Here is a 25,191-nt window from a genome sequence, read left to right on the forward strand (position 1 = left end):
TTTCTGACCCATGTGGTTTTCTTTTAAAAAGCTAAAATGATTTACAGAATCACCCACAGCCACATATTAAAGATAGCCAATCATTTGTTATTATAAAGCAAAAACGAAATTATTAACAAAATATTACTTGTGTTATTTAGAAAATAGGCACAATACAATATATCTGATTGACAAAATATTCTTAAGCAGCATCTGTCTTTGCTGCCCCATCACATTAGTTTTCTATCATAAGTTTTTATGCCTTACTATCAGTTTGCCTTGCATAACAGTTGCAGGTGATACAGCTACATGGTACATCTTAATTATGTCCCTTTTGCCTTCCCCACCCCCGACTTCCTGCTCCGCACAACTCTTAGTTCCCTTCCCATTTGCAAGAGATCTACTCTCTCTTTTTTTCATTTCCTTTCTCTGCCCTCCCTCCCATCCATTTATCCCCTTCTCATGTAAAAAATACATTCCCACTTCCTACTTTCTATCCTTTTTTAAATATTTTGGTTTTCTCATATAAGAGAAACCATTTGCTATTTAAGCTTGTTTGTCAAATATATTCCACTGAGTGTCATGGTCTCAAGGTGCTTTCACTTACACATGAATGACTCAAGTTTAGTGTGTGTGTGTGTGTGTGTGTGTGTGTGTGTGTGTAGTATGAATACCGCATTTTTGTTGTCCATTCATCTGTTAATGGCATATAGGCCATTTCCAAGATTTAGTTAGTATTAATTGTGCTGCTATAAACACGGGTATGCACATATCATTGTCATATCATGTCTTTAGCTCTTTCAGGAAGATACCAAAGAAGGAGATTGCCTGCGTCAGATGGGATTTCCAATTTTATTTTTTTGAACAATCTGCATACTGATTTCCATAATGTGTGTACTAGTTTACATTCCCATTAACAGTGTAGAGGATTTCTCCTACCCCACAGCCTCTCCAGCATTTGTTATTAAATTTCTTGATGATGGCCATTGTTTCTGGAGTGAGATGGAATCTCTGTGCTATTTTAACCTTCATTTCTCTAATGGCCACCGTTGTTGAAAATCTTTTCATTTCAGTTGTATTGCGTCTTTTATTTTGTGTGTGTGTCTAAGTTTTTTTGAGTTATTTATTAGTGTAGATGTCAGTCCTCTGTGTACGGAGGACCTCGCAAAACTTTTACCTCATACTGGAGGTTGGCTCTTTGCTCTTGTGGTTGTTTTTCTTCCTGTGAAGAAGATTTACAGTTTGATCCCATTTGTTGATTCTGGATACTATCTCTTTTTCACTTGGGGTTTTCTTCAGAAAGTCTTTACCTATGTGTATGTCTTCAAGAATTTTATCTATTTCATCTTCCAGCAGTTTAAGTGTTTCTGTTTTAGCACTTATGTCTTTGATCCATTTTCATTTTAGTTTGGTACATTGTGAGATATATGGGTCTAGACTCAATCTTCTGCAGGTAGATATTTACTTTTGCCAGCACAATTTATGAAAGAGGCTCTTTCTTTAGGTGTATGTCTTTGGCTCCTTTGTCAAAGATGAAATGGCTAAATGCACCTGGGATTATTTCTGCTTGCTATGTGCAGTTCTATAGATCCACTTGTCTTGTTTTTGTGCCAGTTTCATGCTGTTTTTAATCACTTTAGCTCTATAATAAAACTTCAAGCCTGAGATTTTGATGAGTCCTGTTTTCTCTTGCTACTCAGGATTACTTTTGCTTTTCTACTTCTCTTCTAGGTCCATGTGAATTTTAAGGTAATTTTCTCATCTGTGAGAACTGCTGTCAGTGCTCTTGTGGGGGCTGCATGAAATCTATATACCAGTTTTGGAAATGTGGTCATTTTGGCAGTATTGTTTCTGTCGATCCACAAAGAGGAGATATCTTTCCATTCTCTCATGTCTTCTTCAATCTCCTTTTGATTCTTTTGTGTTGATTTTGTATCCTGCCCCAAACCTTGGTGAATTTGACTATGAATTCCAGGAGCTTTTTGGGGGGATTTCTTCATATATAATGTAGAAGATTATGTTGTGCAAATAATGATAATTTGACTTCTTCCTTTCCTATATTATTCATTTTATTTTATTTTTTTACTTTATTTTATTGACTAGGAGAGGTGACAGTGGACATCCCTTTCTTGTGTATTATTTTAGAGAAAAAATTTCAGCTTTTTCTCGCTTAGTATGGTGTTGAGAGTAAGTTTGTTGTAAATGTCTTTTATCAAATTGAGATAAGGTCCTCTCATACTCACTTTCTTCAGGATTTTTTCTTTCTTTTTTTTTTTTTTTTTTTTTTTTTTTTTTGTTTGTTTGTTTGTTTTTTTTGAGACAGAGTCTTGCTGCGCAGTTCAGCAGGCTGGCCCTGAACTCACTTTGTGGCCCAGGCTGGTCTCAAACTTGCCACGATCCTCCTGCCTTAGCCTCCCGAGTGCTGGCATTAAAGGCATGTGCCACCATGCCTGATTTTTATTATAAATGATTATTGGATTTTGTCAAAACACTTTTCTGTGTTTATTAAAATGCTCATGTAATTTATGTTCTTGCTTCTCTTAATGTGATAGATTGTACTTATTGATTTGCATATATTGAACTATCCTTGCATCCTTGAGATAAAGCCTGCTTGGTCATAATATATTATCTTTTTGATGATTTTTTTCACTTTGTTTGACAGTGTCTTGTTGAGTATTTGTGCATCTATGTTCATGAAAGAGATTGGCCTCTATTTCTCTTTTTTTGGTAGGGTTTTTGTCTGATTTTAGAATCAGAGTGATTCTAGCTTCCAGGAATTACTTTGGATGTGCAGCTTTCCTTTCCACTCTTTAAAAGAGTTTGCTGCATACTGACTTTAGATCTTCCCTGAAGTTCTTGTGAATCAGCAGTGAATCCATTAGTACCTGAGCTTTCCTTAGTATATATATATATATATATATATATATATATATATATATATATATATATTTATTTATTTTACTACTGCTTCAGTTTTCATTACCTACTTGTGGATTATTTAAGTTTTTAAAATCTTCTTAGTTCAGTTATGATATTTCATATGGATCTAGAAATCTATCCATTTCTTCTGAATTATCCAATTTCTTGGTGTATACATTTTGGGAAGTAGTTGCTAATAATTTGGATTTCAGCAGTGTCCACTGTGATTTGATCTTTTGAGCATCAGTTTTGAGTAGGGTGTTATTTCACATTGGGTGCCCTGCCTTCAGAATCAGAAGATACAATTAATCTTTTAGATACTGACCACACAGTTAATGCTATTATTTATAAGGAAACAGTTTTGTTTGTGATAAACTTGTGGCATGTCACTTCCAATCAAACTTTTACTCTTGTTCTGTTTTCTTTACTTTAAATAGATCCCCCCCCCAATTTACCAGTAGTTAGGGTGTGAACATCTCAAGAGTCTCTTAATTAAAGGAATATTTAAAATGGCATATGATCAAAACCAGGAGTTGTCTCTACATTATCTCTAATTTTTTTTAAAAGATAATATAATTTCCTTGTTCAAAGTAGGTGCTCAAATTGTTGAATGAATTTAATTTTGTACATGAAAGAGTCCATGGTATGGCAGAAATTGCTTGACTTAAGAAAAGAAAATTTTACTTTCAATTGAGGTTTAATTCATTTAATCCCAGCTTTCAACTATGGGATAGATAGGGATGAAAGGAAGAAGGTTAGGATTATCTCAGCTTCTGTTGGTTTAGCTACTGCTGTTCTTGTTGGTATTTTTTCAACTCTATAACTCTCTGGCCAACCCTAGGCAGTGTAACATTAGATGAAGAGTTTAATCCTAAACCCTTCTGGAGAGGTTGGCCTCTGTAATATTTTAACTATAAAAATATTTGATTAAGTACTCTTTTGGCACATTAACATTTGATCAATAGCATCTAAAATTAGGGACAAATGAAAGATGAAGTCACGATCTAATTTTTTATTTGATTATTCAATAAGTGGCACTTATTCTCTTCCACTTGTGTAAATAGATTTCAACTCAATTAAATAACTATGGAAGATAACCAGTAGTGGTAGGTTTAAGAGGAAGACTAAATGATACCAGTTGAAGATGACAATAGTAATCTTTAAGTAGTTACAGTAGCTGGCATGGAGAGCTTGCAAAAGTATGGGCACCTGACGAAGTACCTGTTGGAGAATAGTAGGAATAGAAATAAAGATATGTTTTAATTAATTTTCATCTGTCCTAGAAAATAGTCAAATCTCACCATTTCAAAAATAATGTTTGTGTAGTTGGTTATTTCCATAATCTCTGATTGCACTTACTTTTTCAAATACTGTGATTTTCCAAACCCACTTCGTCCAAGCTGCTGTTATAGTCTGGATAGCTATAAAAGTGGCATAATCACTATAGTATTTGTACAACACTGATTTCACCACTATTTGCAGAAGATAATAAATGTATAACTTGTTTTTGTTCCAAATACATAGGCATCTAAAAAGGGCAGTTTTTCTCCTACTTATTTTAATTCTAAATAAGACAGCTTTAAGCATCCAGAATAATACCATGTACACTTTGAATACTGCAGACTGCCACCTTCTGGAAGATATAAGTATCTAAAAACGATTGTGAACACATGCACTTTTTAGTTCATTGAATACAAATAGATATATACAAATCAAAGAGAAGTCATTGATGTGGGTTATATGAACAATAATTAACTCTCTTATTTCCTTGCTATGTTTCAAAGACAGTAATTTTTTATAATTAACCTGAAGTTCTTTATATTCTATACATTGTAGCAATAGTTCTTTACTTATGAATTCATAGATATAAAAGGAATTGCTTCACCAAGTTAGTAAAACTTGCAGTTTGTTTAGGAAGATGCGTTTTGGCTGGAAGTATTAAATAGACAGGTTGTTTTAACTTACCAATGATTCCATCTCATCATGTTCTAGATTGTCTTTAATTTATCACCCATCTTCCCTAAGCAAAATTGAAACTATATCTCTAGGAAAAAGCAGACCTCTAAGATGAATGAGTCTATCAGTACAAAGGAAGTATCTTGTATGCAAGTTGAAAAGGACTTTGAGAGGAAAAAGTTCACTCATTGTCATGTTTGTGTAAGTTTAAATTTAATTATCTTCTGTTGCCCATCTACTTACTGTATACACTTTGTCCACAAACCCAAACATAGTTCCTCTTCTCTGTAAACTGGGCTAGGCATTTAGTAGCCCTTGTGCTTTAAAGAAAGAGAGAAATATCATTTAGCCTGAGTCTCATTTTCATAGCTGAAGCGAGTTTTAGAGAAGTGATCTGCCAGGAGCTCTCTGATAAAGTCACCGTGGCAGTAACTATTGATTATCAAGTCAGCGCGTGATTTTAAGAAAAAGTATCTGTAATTTTATTTTCAGGAAACAAAAGAAACATTGCCACTGAATTGTTTCCAGCCTTGCTATTTAACCAACAGTAATTGCTGATGTGTGTCAATACAAATAGCTTGAAGTTAAACTTGAAAAAGTTTCACATCCTAGTGAGTGAAGAAATTTCACACCAAACCTATGCTGGAAAATGGGAAAGATAAATAAGGGTAAGATTCAGCATAGCCTAAGGAAATTCCATTGAATTGCTCAGAGAGTAGTTTATGAACTAAATAGTAGTTGGAAGATATTTATAGCATTACAAATAGTGATTTCTGTGCCTGAGTCCTTACCTGAGTTTATGAAACTTGCTTTTTAGGCAGAATAGTAAACTAAGATAGTTCCATTAGAATGAACTATTAGAATGTCATGCACATTGGGATGGTTGATAGCAATTCACAATTGACTTGTTTTATTATAAAAATATAATTTTGAAAGATCAGAAATTGCAAGCAAAAAAGCCAAGAGGATTATTTTTAACATTGCTAGGTCTGATGCATTGGATTATTAAAATGAAGAAAAGTAGAAAACAAGCTGAAAGCAAACTTGAGAAGATTTACTAAATGATATTTTGCATTGTATCTAATTATAGTTCAAGAAAAATGTAATCATCAGCTAAATTATGTTTGTGATTCCTATTTGATGTCCATATCCATTTAACACAGAAATAATTTCATAAAAAGAAAATCAAAGCAATGATACTGTTCCTATTTTAGATAAATAGTGACAAAGATACACTCTCTCAGTATATAAAGAGAAAGCTGAACATTTCTTTTCAGGTTATATTCCAAGTCTATTAGAATTGTAATCCTGGGTCTCGAGACTAGCACAGTATTTATTAATGTGCATGCTCTCCAAGCCAACAAGCTCAGGAATAAGATATCAATCAAAACTAAGGCTATCTATGGCATCTTTGTATATGTTGAACATTTCTTTCACTATTATTGTCATTTCTTTTCTCACCTGAAAGATAAACTTGAGGCTTTTGTAGGTAAATGGATGCAACTAGAGACCATACTCATAAGTGAAATAAATCAGACCCACATGTGTAAACATCATATTGTCTCTTTGGTGTAGGAAACTGAAAGACCAGGAAAAACTCAAAATGTACAATAGATGATAGGAAAGGGAAAGAAATTGCTTAAAGGAAGGAATGACTGGGATGGGGGAAAGAAGAAAAAAGAAAGAAGAAAAGCAAAACATAAGTATATATATGAATAGCTCTGATGACTGTATTACTATTGTCTGATGGTGTATTGAAATGAACAGCTAATGCTCACAAATTTTTATGTTCAGATCGACTTTGCATGCTTGTGTCTGGTGGTATGAGCAACTGATTTGAAGTTAACAAAATACAGTGGAATTACAGTGGTGAACTCCTACCATCTTGTCTAGTGAAACTCCCTAATATCTCTAATGTTTTATTAAATAATTATTTTCTTAATCTCTTTAATGGTTTGAGCAATCTTTCATTCTTACAACTGATAATCTGAGCAATGTAGTTGAGGATAGCGGTATGCAATGTAACAACCATTGTTGATTTGTATTAATTTGTCTTGAGACCCTGTATCACTTTGATTGATTTTGTTTTGATTTATTTATGTTCGTGATACTGGTATGCTGCTACTGTTCTTTTTTTTGTTTGTTTCCCATGTACTACTCTCTTTAAACTTAAAAAAGAAACTAAGGCTAGCTTAGAATTATTGGAGTTACCCACTTGAGAACATATCTTAATGTAACAGTATCATATCATATCTCCAGTATCTCAGTTCCTCAACTGCAAACTCAATGTTTCTTTTGTGCTTTATTTCTTTTTCCCTCTCTCTCATTTCCACCCTCCCCATCTTCCTCCCTCTTTTTCTGACAAACGTTAAGTTCTCCAATGAGAATACTCCAAAAATAGTGTGGAAACTGTAGCTCAGTACACCTCACTTCCCATCTGAGAAGGCTTAGGATTGGGTGCATTGTTTTATTACCAGTGTGTTACTTGATTGCATTATACTCAACTTACTATGGTTTTACTATGAATCCTCATATATATTATTTTTAAAATAACTCACAGTTCCACTTACTTTGACTCCATTAAAGATACACAAAAACTAATGACTTAAAATAAGTATAGTAAGAAATACTTTGCTCAGAGGTCTTTACCTTGAGCAGGTTTCAGTGAAAATAACTAATTTCTAGTCCCCATGGAATTCACTGGCCCCTCCAAGGCCAATGGCCAGACTCCTCTGAAATCAGTGGTTGGGCAGTTCTGAGGGCTTCCTGAATTGTGAGTCTGCATGAGAACTTATTGTAGGCTATGGCTGGAGTAACAGCTAATGGCTTCCCTGAGCTACTTGAACATGGTTACAACATGGTACCTGGGTGACAAGTGACCTAAGAGGCAAAAGAGAAAGAGAGAAGGGAAGGAGAGAGAGAGAGAGAGAGAGAAAGAGAGAGAGAGAGAGAGAGAGAGAGAGAGAGAGACAGGGAGAGGGAGCAAGAGGGAGGGAAGGACAGAGGGAAGGAGGGAGGAAGAGAGATCAGAGCATCATTTCAGCCCACTCTACTTTTATAATGTCAGACATTCTCCTGACATCAAAAGGAGTGGAAATAGATTCCATCTATTTAGGAAGAGTTGAAATGTGCTGAAAGAGCATGAGAATGAGGAAAGAAAAATACTGTGGTCATTTAGGGGACCCTATAATTTACCACATTCTAGGGGCTGGGGATTTAGCTCAGCGGCAAAAGCACCTGCCTGGCAAGCACGAGGTTGTGAGTTCGGTTCCCAGTACCGGACAAAAACAAAAACAAAAACAAAAACAAACCAAAAAAAATTTACCACATTCTGGCCTATGATCACCACCATTCATATCATCTTTTCTACGTGTGAAAAACATTATTTCCCAGATCTCCCAACATTTTTTCTTACTCTTGCTCAATGTCAAGATTTAATAATCTAGCTCAGGTGCAGGTATGGATACAGCTGTCACATTTGATTCCTTGAGTACAGCTTCTGTCATTCACAGGATATTAGGAGCTGAACTGTGTCTGACTGAAGCACATATGCTAAAATGCTAGCCCGAGCCCTAGCCCTAGCCTAGTTGTATAAACATGCAATTACACTGGGAGTAATAGACTTCAAGGAGGTGTGATGGCCAGCTCTTCATCATTGGTAAATAGCACCTGACACCCACAATTTAAAAAGGGGAGGCTTATTGGGCTTACACTTTTAGAAGCCTCAGTCCATGGTTGGCTGGCTACAAGGCAAAAACATCAAGGTGGCAAGTCATGGAAAAGCAAAGCTGCGTAATTTTTGGTAGCCAGAAAGCAGAGCAGCAGTACTGTCCCATGAAGGAAGAGGCCAGTGATCAGATATAGTACCCAAGGTCATGTCTCCATGACCTACACAAAAACACCCAGAAGTGTGCTATAGTTATACTTTGGGGAGCTCACAAGCGAATCAAACTGACAATCCACCTGAAATGTCACAGGAGATGATCAGGTTTAAAAGAGGCCAGTCGCATGGGTTGTGATCAAATATGGCTATAATCTTGAAAAGAAGAGAGCAAAGAACCGTGAGTAATGCACACAGAGGAAAGGGCAGGTGAAGCTGCAGGGTCACGGTGGCCATCTGCAAGACAAGCGAGACCACAAGCGAAGCTACACCCGCTGATACCTTGATCTCAGGCTTCATCTCTAGGGCTCTAAGTCAATAAATTTCTCTGGTTTAAGCTGCCTGGTTCGTGATGCTTTATTTTAAAAGCTTTAGCAAACCAGTGCAGGTTTGAGTTAAAGAGACAGGCTGGTCTTTCCTCTTCCGTGCTCATCTTGGAGGGACAAGAACATGATAATTAAAGTCTAATTTCTTGTTCAAGAAGAAGGAATGCTGGAGATGCTCAGCAATAACTGGTCCACAGGTGTTTTGAGGTCCACAGAGGTACAGGTCTCTTTGATTGGGCCTTGGTTACCCTGATTGGAGGAGGACTGCTCAGCTCCTGACTCTGTCCTCTAAAATTCTGTGACTACCTCTAACTCCTCACTCTGTTTCTGCAATCATCACCCTAACCTTTGAGGCCCTAGCTTCCCATCCTGAATCATGTTTCTAATGTTCTTTATCTTGAAAGCTAAAAATATGCATTCTTGATTTGGAGGAATTTGATACACACACACACATATACACACATGCATATGTATGTGTGTGTGTGTGTGTGTGTGTATGTATATACACACAACTGCTTTAATTATAGCCATTTCTACTTGATTTTAATTATTTCCCAGTCACTTTATAAAGCTCAGAAGGATTCAGAAGTCTTCAATGGCTGGACTTTTATCAAATTTTCTTTAAGTTGCACCAAGTTTGTTCTTTAGAATTTCAATATTATGCTATAGTACATATCTATCCATGTACATGTAAAAGTTCTTGGTCAAAAATAATGAGTTTTGGTCTAAAATAATGAGTTTTGTTCTAATTTGGGGGCTTTAATCTGGATGTTTTCAACTTCATTTCAATTTTATCTGCTTTTAAGTGGTATATTTTCAATTGATTCTATAATTTAGTTCATCAAATTTTCATAAAAACTAGTGTTTTAATCTACCAATTCTCTCTCCCTCTTTTTACTTCTTTTTATTTTCCCTTGAAATTAAGTAGTGGAAGAACCAAGGCCGCTTTTGCAGACTTCTTAGTCCAGGTTGTACATAGTGTGTCTCTGGGCAGTTCTTTTCTCTGTACACGTCCTGTTCACTGGCGTTTTAGTTCTGCATGCTGGATGGAGTCCAATCTAGTATGTGCTTGGATTTCTACCAATGTGCTTTTGTGCAGTCACATGAAGTTCTCTGAGAAGGTGCATTGTGTGCTGTTGTCCTTTCAAGTAATATTTGGGCTTTGGTCATCATTGTCCAGTTTCTTTGTTCATTGTGGAGGCAAATGTTGCTATTTGAACATATTCTAGGATACATTTTGCTTTTTCGTCTACGGTTTTCATATATTAGTTGGACCAGCTTTTCTGATCTTAAAAGTACATGTTTAATGCAAAATCAGCAAAGACTCACGGAGCTGGGACTCATTGTTTCTTTAGATGGAAAACACTCACATATGGAATGTACTTCATTCCCCATTTGCATAGGCGGAAATGTCACTTCTTTGTCCATTTGTGGTGTGGAAAGACAGAAAATATTTTTTGAGAAAAATGATGTTTTTAGGGCCACTACAAAGTGGTTCTGAGCAGGATTTAATATTAACCAATTGGTTTTCCATGTTTACTTGTCAGTTGTCTGAAGCTTAGGCACCTTGTCTGACAAAATAAGGCGGCAGCTGAGGTTGTCTGGCTCCAACCCCAATTAACTACAAGGAGGCTGAAACAGCAGGCCCCACAGTCCTACAATAAACACCAACCTAAGATAAGGTAGTTCTCCTGATTGACATCATTTACTACTTGGGAAAATTCTCCCAATGTCCTGCGAGACTCCCGCGTTTTCTTGAGTGTCCTCCTCCTTTGTTTGAAAACCAAATAAATACGGGCTTCCCAGAGCAGTCGTTGGCTAACTCAGAGAATACTGAAGCTGTAAGAGAGTTGGTCCCTCCTGGAGCCCTGAAATCATTTCCATTGTCTCATTATTTAAGCCTTCGCCGTCCACTTGCTTGGGAGATTGCGGACCTGGTCAGGCTGCAATAACAGGGTTATTTAACCCGGTGTTTGATAATGATGTATTTACTCTTGAAAGCTTTTGGAGAATTTACTTTGAAAAGCAGCATGTTGAGCTGGGGTTGTAGCTGAGCTGTGCTGTGTCTGCCCAGCCGGGCTCCAGCCCTGGGTTCCATTTCTATTACTAAAACAAGAAAACAGTGCGATTATCTCACCTAATACGCTTTCTTTTGTTTTTTAAATAGTGGCTCCTCTTTACCCACGGTTTCATTTTCCATGATTTCGTTTCCTGTGGTCAATATATTCCAGAAACGTTACAAAAACCTAGGAATAAATAAACTGTATGCCATTCTGGGCACCATGGTGAAGTCGCACATTGTCCTGCGCTGTCTCCCGGATGTGAATCATCCCTTTCCGGAGCGTGCACACAGTGCATGCCGCTGCCTTCTGGCCACGTAGGAGCCGTCTCAGATACCAGATCACCTGTACCTGCACTGGGCGCACACTCAAGTGACCTTATGCTAATCATTCATGGTGCCAAACCACACGAGCAAAACAGCGGTGATGCCGGTGTTTCAGTTATGCCAAATAGGAACCAAGAAGTCCTTTCTTTGAGCAAAGTCTATGCATAGAGCAAGATGTTTTGAGGCAAAGAGGCAGACAGAAAATATTCGTGTAACATTTATAACAGTACATTGTTGTAACTGTTCCATTTTATCTTTTATCGTTCTTAATCTCCTATGGGTCTAATTTATAAATTAAAGTTTATTGATTCAACAGCGAGCAGAAACACTGAAAGGACACCTAGGCTTTGGAGGCAGATTTATTTACTTCAATGGGCAGTGATCAGGATCATTTCTAGAATATCAGGTCCTGATCTCTGGTGGCCTAGGGCTTATATCAGATAAGCAAGCAGGACGTACAGAGGCAGAATGGCTTGTGAATTGGGGATTGGTTAATACAATGTGCATCATAGTGACCAGCCATGCATCACAACTGCCAGCTGTTTGTAAGAAACAGGAGCAGCCAGAACTGGAACAGGAAATGCTACTTGGGCAACTAAGAAACTGAAGTATCCTGGCTTGGCAGGGGTGGCATTTCTGTCACATCATAGTGTATATACATGTAAAAACAAGAGCATATACAGGATTTGCTACTATGCGTGGTTTCAGGCATTTACTGGTGGTCTTGAAAAATATCTTCCACAAATAACAAGAAATTACTGAGAGTATTTCCTTTGATCATATATAATTTAATAGTGGGCCTTTACAAATAATACTCCATGAGCTACCTTTGGTATAAATAAGCCTACTACTAGTAATAGCACCATAGACCGTAGAATCTATGGTTGCAAACTGAAGGAACAACTGTGAAAACAAATGACAGAAAGTTCAGTAGTGTTCAAACCAAATTGCCATCCAATTCAAAAAGATGGGAAGTCTGTAAACAGCTGAAAATTCTCCTACTTATGACCAACCTGCAGTTGGCATGGAAAAAGCTGGAGAATAAGCTGTGAAGCGATTGGTGGATGAGATAGATTTCTAAAAACTTGACCACTAAAACTGTATCTTTCCTAAAATAGGCAGATAGTTGCTTCATGATATTTAATTACGGGGAAATTCCACTGAATCTTTACTGAACTGAAAAAAACAATGTATATGAGTTAGAAATAAATACTGAAATCCTCTGTGAAAAGTTCTATGATCCCTCTGAAAGGGGAGGTAGAAGAAGAACATCTTTTGCCAGTGAGAAGATTTTAATTCTATTATTGGTTTGGAGATTGAAAAGAGGATATGTTTATGTGTAATGAAGTAGTGTACAACTATATGATGAATATATTGTAAGCCTGAAAATATGCAGAAATTTCTTGTTGGGTCAGCTGTGTGGTCACTTCTGACATTGCTTCAGATAAAGTGTCCAACATGAAGTTTAGAATCTTATAATATTAACTCTAATTATAATCATTGAGCTTCATCAGTCTTTAAACATCCGGAATTGTACTTTAGAACATTGTTATACCTAAGTATGTCATACTTATATTTAACTAAAGCCCATTTTTTTTTCTCAGACTATTTATGCACAATCATCCCTCTCTATCCATGGGGGATTTATAAGTTTCAGGATTCGTTCTTCCCCATAAATATCCACTAAATGCTCAAATAGCTCATATAAACTGGTGTAGTTTTTGCATATAACCCATGTACATTCTACTGTATACTTTAAATCACCTCCTGGTTTCTTATAATACTTAATACAGTGCAAATACACTGCAAATAATTATAACAGTATTTAAGAAATAATGACCAAAACCATCTGCACATATTCAATACACTTACTAATTTTTAAAAATATTTTGATTTACAGTTGTTTGAATCCATGGCACCAGAACATATGGACCCAGTAGGCAGACTCTATTCTTGAGTTTCAAAGGATTCTTCTTTTGCAACTTATGCTGAAATCATTTTAAGGTACTGTTTTATCCTAAGATGTAACTTATCCTGCTGAAAAGTTACTCCTGTAGAGAATTTGATTAACCCATATTATTTTGTGTGTTCCTGTGTTTTATCAGTGCCAAGTAAAGGAGATGTCAAAAATTCTTGTAAACTTTTTATAGATCTGTTATTGCTCAATAAGTTTTCCACTTGAAGGATAAAAAAATGCAACACCTTTTCCTTATTTTTATTTTTATCCCATTCTTACTCTAGAACCAATTGATATGCTCACATTTTCCTTTATTAATAAAATTGAATTATGTACTCAGAAAAATTTGATGTAGAACAGGCATTAACGATTTTATTTCTAAACACATCACCTTAGATTGGGAAACTAAGACCCCAAAAGGTAGACTTGCCAAATTAACTGTTAAGAGTAAATAAAATTAGATAATTAGCTTGCGAGTAGAAAGTAATTTACAAAACAGAGTGGGTCTAATGTGTCCCTGTTTTAATTGAATTCCTAGGAAGGGAATTTTTATTGCTCTGTTAATATTCCAAGGATACCTAAGGAGAAGGGAGACACCTGCCCAGGATCACAGCTATTAATAACAGCCCAAATCCTCCTGATTGCTTTTCATTCTTTCTATTTGGGTAAACAGCCACAAACAAATTAAAGCAGCTATCAAACATATTTTCAGACAAAATTGAAGTTCTCTTGCCTCCCTTCACAATATTTATACTTCTAAGAATACTTGTTGGAAGAACACACCTTTTAACAGCATCCTTGCTGAAAGTTGCACCACAAGTAGGCAGGAGTATTTCAATATACCACTATTCCAGGAGAGGAAAACTCACCAATATCCTAAAAGCAAAGAGTGTTACTTTGATAATTAATTTATCTCAGTATTTCATACTAATGAAATACAACTCTGGTTTCTCTTCAGATGGAATAATTCTTTTGCATATTGCTAATGAAATACAATAATCTCATGTAGGCTTTGTATAGTATGAACTACAAGTCATGTGCAGAATGAGTGTATGCATGTGTAGCCAGCCTTCTGTGTGTGCCTGTGTGTATGAACTTGCCTGAGATCTTTTGCACTGTTTAATAATGTATAGAGTCCAGAAACAATCGCTTTTTATTTTTGTAAATTTCCACCACAAAAGCTACATTCCCTGTGGTAACCAGCGTGATCTTTAAATAGAATTGCAAACAGGTGAATAATTAGTACGTGAAGGTTGGATACCATGTGGGAAGAGGGAAGATGAGGCACTTATTTTTCAACCACAAATCCCATGCTTCTAGTATTTGGTATTTTAAATGGTCTCAAAAGAAACCTATGGTGCTTCAGAAGTCCTAATTGAGAGCAGGTACCGGGCTTCCAGGTGAGGAAGACTCAGGAGCCCTCAGCAAGGAGTATGCTCATCCAGGAAGGGCAAACCATTCACTGGATGTTCACCAAAGCAGGGCTCTGCATTTCAGAAAGCTGGGTCTTATAGGCATCTGAAAGTTGAGCCTGCTCTCTCTGCATTCCTGCTGAGGTAATATTCAGCTGCCCTTTATTAGTCATTACTAAAGAGAGCCTTGACTTTCACCCCTCAAAGGTTTAAAAGTTACAGACAATTCTTTGTGTCTGGAGCAAACAGTCACCGATATATATTTTTCTAAAAATTGCTATTGATTCTCTCCAAAATAAACAGTGACCAAGATACTTTAAATTAAATTCCATCAAAACTATTTGCAGTACCATCACATGCTGCTTGGAATATGAAATAGAATATTAGCAACAATTTTTCCATTTTGTTTTTACATAAAGTTTTAGGCTATTTATTTATCATTTGAGAGTGCATATTCTCTATGTTGTATCAGTACCTAATCCAGCCTGTAGCAGTTTAAAATTAGAATAGGGGTCATATGTGTTGTTTTACTTTGCCTTGGTGTTATGAGTGAGATGTAGAATCACCCCCAAAAGGCTCATATGTTTAGAGATGAGGCATTGGAAGGTGATGGGCTCCTGGAGGTGCTCTAGCCATTGGCAGATTAATCCACTGAGGAGTTCAGAGCTGGATACGCTGTTAGCAGGTGAGATCCATTTGAAAAACACAGGGCACTGGGGGCAGGACTTGGAAGGCTGTGTGCTTGTCCCATTTTCCTTCCCTCTCTGTCTCTGTCTCTGTCTCTGTCTCTGTCTCTCTCTGTCTCTCTCTCTGTCGTATCTCTGTTTCTGTCTCTCTCTCTCTCTCTCTCTCTCTCTCTCTCTCTCTCTCTCTCTCTCTGTTTCTTGGCTGTCATGAGAAGAAAAAGGGTCTTCTACTCTGGTCTTTCTACCATGTCATTTCTGCCTTTGAGTCAGCTGAGTATGGACTGAAATATCTAAAACTGTGAACCAAAACAAACTGCTCCTCCCTTAAATCGAAGCTATTGGGTATTTGTCTCAGCAATGGGAAAGAGGCTAAGAAACATTCTGGTACCAGCGATGTGGAGTTGTTGCTATGACTGTATTTGACCATATGATTTAGAAGCTTTTGGAGCTTAACTGCACAGTTTTTTAAAAGTTTGGTTAAACAGAATGGAGAAATCTTAGCAGTGGACAAACCTTAGCAAAACAGAATAGAGCAATGCTTCTATTGCAATGGTCAGAACTCAGAAGACCAGAATATTCATAAGAATGTGGAAAGCAAATTCCAGGCTCAGGAGGTTTCAACTGAGAACAAGAGCTCCATTAGCAATTAGACTAAAAAACCATTTGTGTTACACTTAAGTAGAAAATCCGTCTATGTTTTGCTCATTGCCTGAGATTTTGTGGGTAACTAAGTTTAAGGGTGATGAACTAACTGATATAGTGGAGGAAATTTCAAGGCATCATATGTTCAGGTTGTGTTGGCTGATTTTAGCCAGATCTACAATGAGAATCAACACTAAACAGCAGAGTAAAGATATATAAAACATTTCCAGTTATGCTAGAAAGATAGCTCCTGTAATATTAGAGCAAAGTGGAGAATCCTTACCAAAAAATTAGCATTTGCATATTCCTGCTAATAGAGATATCCTATGCCACCGAATGGGATGGTCATGCATATACTATGGGAGGCTCAGAGCTGTCCAAAACCAAAACGTAGGAAACATGGCCTTGTCTTGAACATGTTAAAATGAAGTCAAGTATTTTCCATCAGGACAAGAGGAAAGATAACTTGAAGGCATCTCAGAAATCAGCAAGATATACCCTTTGCAGGCTCAAGTATACCAAACTGTAAAGTTGACATCTGATAAGACAGCCCCAGGACACCTTGCTTATTTTGGACTACAAAAAGAAATTTCCTCTCAGTTGAGTCATCTGAGCACTCAAAGCCCTTTGAAGCCATGACTTAAGGGGGCCTGATTTTTGCTCAATCAGGAAGCAGACCTTGGTGCTATCCACTGATGATGGTTTTAAAGGGATATATAATATAAGAGTGACAGACCCATGGAAGCCTCTGTCCCAATTTCATAAGAAGTGTATCCTTGAGGGAGCAGCATGTAAAACCTGAAAGAATGCAGGCGAAAGTGCACGGGAGAACCCACGAAATTGGAGATGCCAGGGATGTTGAACTTGTCCTGCTGGAAGCTGCAGGCAGTGAGCAGAACCGACCTAAGAGAGAAGCCATGAAAACCGCAATGAAGGTTGCTATAGGGAAAGGTCTCTTCGAAATCTTTGGAGTTTATGTCTCAGCACGAATTGCCACAAATTGGTTCTGGACATGGGATACGGGATGTAATATTTGATCTGCTGTGTTTCAATCTTGCTTTGGTCCATTCTTTTTTATCCTTCTGTTCCTGCATCCCAGATTGGAAATATTTGTCCAATGCCACTGTAACTTTCTTTTGGGTTTTTACTGGAGCTCACGCCTCAGAGTTTGGATTGAGTCCCAGAAGAGACTTGGTCAGCACTGCAGGAGCTGTTAAAACTCTGGTTACTTCCAGAGATTGCTTAAATGAACTTGGAATGAAGACATAAGTCTTTGGGGTCCAGGAGAGAATGGTTTAGGTCTAAAATGTCCCCACAAAGGCTCATATGTCTAGAAACAGAAGTTTTGGAAAGTGATGGGATCATGAGGTTGCTGTACTCATCCTGAATTCAGAACTGAATGAGATGTAGGTGATGAGGTCTGGCCAGAAGAGGCGAGTCACACTGATGTGACTTGGACATGTGTGTTTTTGTTCCTAGCTCCTCCTCCTCTCTGCTTCCTGACTGCCATGATGGGAGAATCTTTCCAGTGCTGAGCCCTTTCCTCCCGCCATTCCTCCTCCTAGGATCCAGGACAGGGGGCTGAAGCACGACCCCACATAAACCTTCTGTCTTTTAAATTGCACACTTCAGGAGAAGACACTAAGACAGCTGGTAACAACTTGCAGCCAGAGAGTTGACATTACCACCTCATCTGGTGAAATGGTTTTCTATTGATTTGTGCTTACCACAAATTTAGTGGCTTAAAAGAGCCTGTGTTATTATCTCATAAATCCAGAGTCCTGGAATGGCTTAATTGGTCCACAGCTCAGTGTATCTCAAAGCTGCAATGAAACTTTCTTTGAAGCTCATGTGGAGTTGGGAAAATTCCATTTTTCTTTTTTTTCAGTTTTAAAACCAAAGTCCCATTTTCTTGCCAATAAGAGTTATTAATAAAAGTGAAGTTGTTTATAACTGGAGCATAACTTTGAAGGAAGCACTTCCTACAGGTAAAGAACATAGGACATGTACTTAGATATGAGAATTAAGTGTCTTTAAAATATCCTGACAATGTTAAGAAGCATATGTTATTTCAGAAAAGGACATTTGGGGTCTGAAGATTTTGGGAAAAAGCTTAAGTGCAAGTCCACTTACTTCCAGCTGCTACCTTATTTTCATGCAATCATGCTCCCTCACAGGGAATCTTAGCTCAAAGATTTCATTTAACAAATGAAGAAGCTGAGACAATTTTAGGCCAAGCAGCTATGAAGTAAAACATTTGGGACTTGAAGCACTGATCACTTCTCACAGTCATTTATTGATTTTATTATTATTTAAATTTCTAAGTCCCATCTCCGTGATAAGCTTATATTACTAATTCATCATGAATCATGATTAGATAACATCTGAAAAACAAAAGTGAGCTCCCTGCTGTGCATTATCCCTCCTGCTCCGATCTGAGAATTGTATTAGTAATGTTGGATTGAGAGTCACCTTTTAATTAATATGCTTTACACACTCATTTGCTTTCCTATAAAAAATCACACAAAAGATGAAGTTTATGAATCTTTTCAGGTCTCCCAAAATATTTTGCTTCTGCCTTAACATGCAAATAATTTGAGAGAAAACAGTGGGTCTGAGAACTTTGAAAGTATTGCTGCAATATCTTTTAGTGTCAGTTACTACTGATGAGGAATTTGATGACCATGGGTATTAATTGTGGGATTTAAACCAAGTCTGTGATCTTCCTATGATATAAAATCAGAGAGGAATTTTTGTAGTGTTGCAGTAGCATCATTTATTGCCTCAAGTATCCCAAGAATAAATTTAATCTGTTCATTGAAAAATCTTTTGATTATCTGCCTGGAGTTTACCATGGTTCTTACACTTCTTTGACTTCAGGCTTTGGGTCTTACAGATGGTTCTGAGCTCAGAGACTGTACCAATTGGAGGAAAGTCAATTCAGACACTCCATGCAAGTCTGTCATAACTTGTCTTGGGCTCATGACTTTTCTACCACCAAAATTCTTCCACTTCCTATTTTTCTGTCCTTCAACATTTGGAATGATTCCTGTGCTGATTACCCATTTGTGTGGTGAGTTCATCTAAGGGTTTCTTACTTGTATACACTTAAGCCAGTGTGTGCTCTAGAAGGGTAGAAGTCAAATGTTTCTCCAGGTCACCATCATGATGAAGGCCCCTCAACCCATGTAAACAAAACTTCTTGAATCAACTTCCAAGAGGAGTGAAACAGCACCATACAGAAACACAGCAGGCATGTGTTAATCTGGAGCTTTGCACTTCTCTTTAGGACTTCTAGTGGAGAAGTAGGAATCTGGATGGAAACACAGTGCTGGAATGTATAAAACTGTGATATACAGTCCAAAAGAAATGTTCAATATTACTGTAAAATGAATTATGGTATCCTTGAGACCATATTCCAAGTGAAATATACTAAACATAGCTGGTTAGATATTGCATGGTTTCTTTCATACAAGACATCCAAAGCATAAATCCTTTAAAGGGCAAAATAAAAAAGAGATGACAGGAAACAGGGGTGTAGGCTTTGTAGAGGTGAGACATAATGAGGAAAGCAAGCAGATGAGGAGGAGGGGACATGAAAAAAAATAAGATGCATGCACAAATGTATTCATTATGTATCACAAGAATGCACTACTAAAATGAATGACAATATTATCTTGAGCAAATATTCTATACTTTGTCTTAACCTGTTTTATTGCTGTGATGAAATGCCCAAGACTAAGCAACTATAGAATACTGGGTTAAATAACCCTTAGTTATTGCAGGCTGATCAGGCCCGCAATCTCCCAAGCAAGTGGACGGTGAAGGCTTAAATAAATGAGACAATGGAAATGAGTTCAGGGCTCCTGGAGGGAATAACTCTCTTACATCTTTGGTATTCTCTGAGTTTAGCCAAAGACTTCTCTGGGTGGCCCCTATTTATTTGGTTTACAAACAAAGGAGGAGGACACTCAAGAAAACAAGGGAATCTGGACAGGACTTTTCCAAGTAATACATTATGTTAATTTAGGAGAACTATGTTCTCTCCAGGAAGGCCTTCACAGCAGGAGTGAGATGCCTACAGCTTCAGTCTCCTTTAAGTTAATTGAGGTTGCAGCCAGACATCCTCTGCTGTGGGCTTCACAAAACTCAAAAGTAAACACAGAAAGCCAATTGGTTAATATTAAATCCTACTTGAAGCCACTTTGTAGTGGTCTCCCACAAGCAACTCATAAAATATAGAAATTTATTTCTTACAGTTCTGGAGGCCTGGAAGTCTCATATGAGTGCATCAGAGTCTGGGTTCTATTTTTTTCTGCATCCTTACATATATGTAGAAAGTCATGGAAAGCAAAACACTTTACTCCTACATCCTTAGTCTCTCACTCACAGAAAGGGGCCTTGCTAATTGCCTCTTAAAGGCCTCATTCTTGATGCCATTCTATAAGTCATTGTATTTCAATGCCCAGATTTTGGATGGCACACCTCAAGCCATAGCACTCTTTGAGTCTCTGTCCATATGTTTTTAATGTACATCTAATGCACTGGCATTCACTGAGGCTGTGTTTATATAATGTGAGATTTATTTCAGTCCCCCACCAAATACCATGGTTTCAGTGAACTTTTATGCCCCTCTGGGCCTTCTCCAGGTTTTGTTTTTCTAGTCATGGTGAGGAATCACTTGAGGTGCTTCCTTATATGCCCTTTCTCCTCTCTCTCGGCATCTTTTCTCCACAATCTGCTGAGAAGCTGTTTTTCCTTCAGGATCTGACATTATTGTCTCTATAAGACTCCTGCATACCCCTTTCCCGTGTCATCCATACTTTATAAGCAAAGAATTGCTCTGTCCCTTCGGCTACCAAGGCTCAGTGTATGGAGCTCTGCTTCCTCTTGGGTGCCAGAACTCTTGGGAGACAGCAATCCCAGCCCTACACCTCTGTGAGTCCCACAGTGTGTCCTGTCTTGTCATGCGCAAGTTAATCAGAAAATATGAAATTAAACTGAATTGAAGTAAGTGAATCAAGATGCATCCTGGGACATCCTTTAAGTATGGCCTTATTATTACATCGAGCATGTAGGAATTCAGAGCATCAGGAAAGCAAGTCCCCAAATAAGTTCAAGATTACATTCTAAAATCATTGTAAGTGTCCTTGGCATTTGGAATAATCACCACTGCTTTCATGACCAAGATGAATAGATTTTATGACATAGTAACATCATCTTCTGAGCAGTGAGATTAGACTTGAAAGGTAAATGAGTAGCTTTGATAGTGAACAGGTTTAATGTTGTCATCTCCTGATTATCCTTGTCAGTACATTCACATTTATCTGTGTTCCCAGAATGATTTTCTTTTGTCATCTAGAATATTTCCTAGTACACCGATAATATCTTCATAGTGTGCTTTAAGGAATATAAAGCAATTTTCTCTGAGCCTGCTTTAAAAAATAATGAAATGAGTCTAATAAAAAAACTCATACGATAGACTCCAAAGCTAACTCGAAATAATTGCTGGAATATCAATGCCACCATTTCTCCTTAATAATCTGAATAACTTGATTATACCTATATTAAATATGTCTGAAATCAGAAATTCTATTTCTTTTTCCACTTTTTTATGTTTTTTTTACTTCTTTCTTTACTCTGAAAGTCCAAGTCCCAACTTACATATATATAATTCTTGCTAACCACATTGCCATAATTCGAGATCTCTTTTAAATGCTTATTGTTTCCCACTGCATGGCAGGTTCCGGGCTGGGTGTTAGGAATATAGTGAAGATCAGCCGGAAGCAAATCTGTAGGGAGCTCATGGACTATTTTCAGAAACACCTTGAACTTTTTAGGAGTGAAAGCCAAAGAAACATCCAATATTTTTACCATGGAAATTGTATTCTCAGGTCATTCCAGTTTGCTTGAAAGAGAAAAATGGTTATACACCTGTATTTGCTCGGTTCACTACAGTGTTTTTTAAAAGTTCATTGTTATGGTTGATACATTGTGTCAACTTGGGGAGTCTAGAGGTTTGGCTAAGTGACTCAGCAGGAAGCCAGGGTGCTTACTTTGTATACATCCTGAGCCTGTGGAAGAGGAGGGCATGGAGATTATGGGAGAGCTACAGGCTCCTTAGGTGGGGGTAGCCTGTTTACAATGTAAGGCAGGGAAAGAAGCTGCTTGGGGCCATTCTGCCCTTTGCTCTGGCTGCTTTGCTGTTCAGCTGCCATTCCCCCTTGCTCTTGTTGCTTTGTTATCTTCTGCCTCGGAGCCAGCCAAGTACGGACTGAAACCTCCACAAACTGTAAGCTAAATAAACCTTTCCTCCCTTAATTTTGGACGTTGGGTATTTTGTCTCAGCAACGAGAGAAAAGTAACCAAAACATTCATTAACTAGTGGAAGGTAAAGGTAAAGGTCAGGAGCACATAGTTGCACATGTCCTCAGGAAATCCTGAAGAAGACTACCAGGGAACATTTCCATGCTTGCAGTAATACACTGAGGAAAGTATTAAATATACTGGGACACAAGATCTTGGAGAAAATTACCCCAAGACCCCTGCTTACATTGAAGTACTTCTAATGTATTTGTGATGATTTAGGCCTTAAAAACATTAACTCAATAACACTATGTCCAATTTTCATAATAACTTAATTCTTTTAAGAAGTTCCTCTGTAGTAATAATTCATGTAATTAATATAACAATGAATTACCAAAACGAATTTAATGAAAGTATAAAGAGAAGTTAATTACGGCAGCATTGGGATTTACATCGGTGCTTTTCAAGATTTCAGATTCAGTCACTAAGCTAGACTCTTTTTTAAAAAATTAGACTCTTGTACTGAAGGTAATTACTTCCTCTGCACCTATGATAGAACTTTTAAAATTTTGACTGACAATTCAAGTTCAAGTCTCCAAATGTGACAGTAAAATACTTTTCCACTTGATACTTTCATTTCCTATTGTTGCATGTGAATTCACACAATGAGAAGTTCCTTTGTCTCTCGCTATTCTAAGAGAATTACACAGTGGCACTCTTTACCTAAAAAATACCCTTGCTGGTATCTACAGACACATCATCACATGGCACCAGGTGAAAGTGAACTTTTGCACCTGCCACTTGCAGAACGGCCTTCTGTCTTTGTCTTTACCATCATAACCCCAGCTGTCAACCCGTTCTTTCCTTGGCTACCTGAATGTCAGTATTTCCCAGAATAGGTGTGCCTTTCATCCTGCCCTTCAGTGTTCAGGTCACTGCTTGCAGCACGAAGCCACTCCCACCCAGCAGGGTCTCTAACTTCCAGCCTTTGTGTTCTCCAGATTCCTTAGGCCACAGACTCCACTCTGCACCCACCTGCATTCACCAGCACATATGTGACATCTGGGCCGGGTCTGCCTTTGTTACTGCTCTATGCAATCTACCTTCTGGGCCTGTACATTCTAAAGGAGTAGATTTCAAGGATTATGAATTTGCTGGCTGTGCACTTTATAACACAGCTTAACCCTGGCTTCTCTCCTATTTCTGTTACTGTTTGTATTATTTTCTTCTGATGTGATTATCTTTGTTTTTTACAGAAGTTTGTTTTGAGCCAGTCTTCCCTCACTGATAGCAGTAGTGTTTTCAGTGATAGCACTACTGATAGCACTGATAGCACTACTGATAGCAGTAGTGTTTTCCAGCTCAAAACAATTCTGAGTCTGTCTCCAATATGTTACTGTTTGCCCAATGAGGATAAATGAATGCTAGATTCAATGTGTGAGACAAACTTGTGTCTATTAACTTCCCCCTCATCAACCTTTTCACAAATATCTTTCAATATAATGGAAATCAACTTTAATGTGAAATGCTTCTCTCCCTTTCCTAATATCTATTGTGCCTTTCAGATTTTATTGACTCTTTTGTCTTTGTTTTTGTTATTTTTTGTTCTTTTTCTCTTTAAAATAAAGTAAAAAGCTTCAAAACTAAAGATTAAAAATGTTATTTCAAGATAATTTTCCAGGTCTTTCTCTACTTTCCATTGCTTTTTGCAATCCTTGTTTGTTCAACCTTGTTGAAATAAAACCTTAGTTTCCTATTTAAATCCAAACGTACTTACTGTCCTTTGTTTGGTATTTTTCAAAGATCTTTGCAATATCTCCTAGAATAAAAGGAAGGGATGCTTAATGTCTAGTGTAAGAAATAGAGTGGTATTACAGTAATTTCTTGACTAACCAATGTTCCTAAGTCAGATTCTTTAATAAGTCTCACAGAGTCAGTTTTACACTCCTTTTACACATGTATACAATGTAAAGCAGAAAAAGAAAAACACACACAGAAAAAGAATGAGCAGTGTCTACCATCTTTATGCTTTGATCCAGTCTCTCAATTATTTTCTCTTTTGTGTCCATGGTTATTGCTTTGCACTTCCTAGCAGGGCCCACCGTGTCATCACTGCTTTTCCTCCTACTTTCGGACCTCCTGGGCTCTGACTGAGCACTGTGCTACTGTACACAGTCACACTGTGACAGCACAGCCGTGACACTGTCCAGCAGGCATGTGAGCTATGCCTGAAGTTTGTTCCCATCTGCAAATGTTCATAATTCAAGTTTCTTGTATGTGAAAGTTTGCAACTGGAATGTTTGTAAATTGCAGACTACATGGCAGACGGCAAAGATGCTTAGTATCTTATTGTAAAGCTGGAAATAAATAGGTGTGTTCTTTGTCCTACCAGATTTAAAAGCCTTGTCTGTATCTGTTGGCATGGGGGGTGAGGGTGTTGTTTAGTGTACAGGCAGTGGCCGCCAGGGCAGGAGATAGGGTGTGGGCCTTAGAGCTTACGGGATGATCTCTGTGACTGGTAGTAGCTGCCATCAATGAGTTTTTCTTGAAAAAGCAGCTTTATCCCTGAATTTTATGATTTAGAAAAATCATTTTACTGGGTTTGCATGTGTGTATAATAAATAACTCTTTATTCAGTTATGATTACTGAATAAGTGAGAAATTCAGAGAATTGAAAGACATGAGATTTGGATTATCTGGCAATATTAAATGACATTTGTATTAAATTGTATCAAAACTCAA

General features: G+C 37.5%; 1 protein-coding gene across 3 annotated transcripts in view; it reads left to right on the plus strand.

Annotated features, from left to right (window-relative positions):
• The window catches only part of Sntg1 (syntrophin, gamma 1), a 741,266-nt gene that overhangs the window by 413,585 nt on the left and 302,490 nt on the right, over positions 1-25,191 (plus strand). For 2 of the 3 annotated variants that reach the window (XM_005396048.2, XM_005396050.2), the window contains one exon: positions 13,347-13,450. The exons of the other annotated variant lie outside the window; for it this stretch is intronic. The gene's annotated coding sequence lies outside the window, so the exon portion shown is untranslated. The remainder of the gene's footprint in view (positions 1-13,346; positions 13,451-25,191) is intronic. 3 annotated transcript variants of the gene reach the window in all.

The sequence above is a fragment of the Chinchilla lanigera genome, unplaced genomic scaffold, assembly GCF_000276665.1.
Source record: "Chinchilla lanigera isolate Chin_1 unplaced genomic scaffold, ChiLan1.0 scaffold00053, whole genome shotgun sequence".
NCBI classification, from domain to species: domain Eukaryota; kingdom Metazoa; phylum Chordata; class Mammalia; order Rodentia; family Chinchillidae; genus Chinchilla; species Chinchilla lanigera.